This window comes from Penaeus vannamei, chromosome 3 (assembly GCF_042767895.1).
Source record: "Penaeus vannamei isolate JL-2024 chromosome 3, ASM4276789v1, whole genome shotgun sequence".
In the NCBI taxonomy this organism is placed as follows: Eukaryota; Metazoa; Arthropoda; class Malacostraca; order Decapoda; family Penaeidae; genus Penaeus; species Penaeus vannamei.
In genome coordinates, this window is record NC_091551.1 from 24,938,214 (window position 1) to 24,940,713 (window position 2,500).

The 2,500-nt window shown below is 36.8% G+C and overlaps 1 protein-coding gene across 1 annotated transcript in view; it reads left to right on the forward strand.

The window, feature by feature from the left end:
- The window catches only part of LOC113811955 (organic cation transporter protein-like), a gene marked incomplete in the record, with an annotated part of 135,096 nt that overhangs the window by 68,841 nt on the left and 63,755 nt on the right, over positions 1 to 2,500 (forward strand).

Sequence of the window (2,500 nt, forward strand, 5' to 3'; positions counted from 1 at the left end):
GACTACACTGATTATGTACTTATAATAAGTTTCATCATCTGTGACCTCATTTTTATTATTTTGTTAATTGGCTGTTCTGTTTTCTTGCAATTGAGTTGTATTTTACAGCGCCATTCACTTCTAATTCATACGTAATAGGTGTAAATGCTTGTCCGTGACTGAGACTACTGATCATGTTTTCTGCCCCAATGTCTAACCGAAACAGGAAATCATATCATGTTACAAACTAAGGTATTGTCCTTGTCTGACGAATTAACACGAAGAATTGGGGCTTCCTGTACGTGTGGGGAAATTAAGGCATCGCTGGGGTCAGCAAGTCATAACTGACTTGAGGCACAAGAGCGAAAAGAGTGGGAATGGTACATAGAGTGAGTGCAAACACAAACGCACACGCACACACACGCACCCACACACATACATACATACATATATATATATATATATATATATATATATATATATATATATAATATATAATATATATGTAATATATATCAATAATACATAAATATATAATATATATATATATATAATATATATATATATATATACATATATATATATATATAAATATATATATAAATATATATAAATATATATGAATATATAAATATATACATATACACACACACACATACACACACACACACACACACACACACACACACACATACACATACACACACACACACACACACACACACACACACACATACACATACACATACACACACACACACATACACACACACACACATACACACACACACACACACACACACACACACACACACACACGCACACACACACACACACACACACGCACACTCATATATATATATATATATATATATATATATATATATATATATTTATATATATATGTATATATATATTTATATATTTATATATTTATATATATATATATATACTTATATATATATATATATATATATATATATATATATATATATATATTTATATTTACCTTCATAAATATGCATGCATGTGTAGAATATGTATTCAATGTATTATTTTCTTTCCCCTCTTATGCAATTTTACATCAAAGCAGTCTGCAGTAGATAAAAACGCTAATGGATATTATTCACGATTGCCCATATCATACACAGTGTGAAGAAAGGGTGTAAGCGACCTGAGGCTTAAGCATGGACTTTCGGTGAACTTGTATCTGCTTGATCAAGTGCGGTTGCCAAGTCCTGCTCTCACGCCACCTTCCTCCATCGTGCTGCCAGGAAGACGCCCGTTAATATGTTGGGGAAAGTTAAAGCACTGTAAACGTAAATACAGTAGAGTACATGCATTCCCCCATACTTAAACATACGTTCTGAAACATAAACGACAAATACACATAAATACCGTACAAAGACACAGTAAAACACAACCATTACATGCTATGAAAGGGGGAAGGTAGAGAATTGGTTTGGATTCCTTATGGCATCGAATCCAACACTCGAGTACAGGGAATTGGCGATTCAAACACTATCTGTGATTGGTTTCCAAGTGAACATATCGGGGTTTTGTAACATATATCATAATCATGTTTGTTTGCATGATATGAAGCAAACTTTAAGAACCTGCGATATACATCTTGTGTCTGTCATCCGAAGCAACTCACTATTTCGACGTCAGTCTGTCAGTCAGCCTGCCTGTCTTTCTATCATTCTTGTCAGTCAGCCAGGAAAGTGATTCAGCTGTATAGTCTTATATTAAAGAAAGCTGATGTTATTATTTTGTTTTATGCTGTAAAATAGAGAGAAAGAGATGCACAAAGAAAAGGGAAGAGAAAAAAATCATTTATCCCCAAAGACCTAAACTTTCGCTAACAGGGGCATGGAGAGAACGAGAGGGAAACAAGCAGTGCATTGACCTCCGTCCTTTGTCGCCTGTCACTCTCAGACCTCGCATATGTAATGCTCTCTCCTGAGACATGCTAAAGGTGAACATGCCAACGTTTACGGTCGATCGAAATGTGTGATAATATCAGTTAGCAATAATTATGATTGTAGCGAACCTTTGAAAGCGAGTCCAAGCGCAAGCCAATGAAAACCAAATGAGTGTTTTTGTTTTCAAGTTCATTCGTTGTCACTGGTCGCTATTCCAGTAGGTCAAGGGCATCGGTCCTCGCCACCACACGCGCCGAGAAGTCCCTCTGGGACTTTCACTTGGCCTCTTCCCTTCGATTCCCTCACTCCTTTCTTTGAAACGCTCGGAAACCTCCTGCTGTGGGTGCCTCGGGTATGGCAAGCAGCCTGACCTCGTTCCCACAGAAGCCTAAGCGACAACTACAGATTACTATCGTTGCAGTTTACTCACTCATCTCTAATGGGCAGTTGTAGAAAAAAGGCTATACCCAATTTAGCTTTAGTGAACAGCTCTTTCTCTGCTATTGTATCGAAACCGAAGAAGGAATTTCCAAACACAAAAGCCTGACATGGTCTGACAACAATCTGACGTCGGTGAATAGATTTACAGTCGGCCA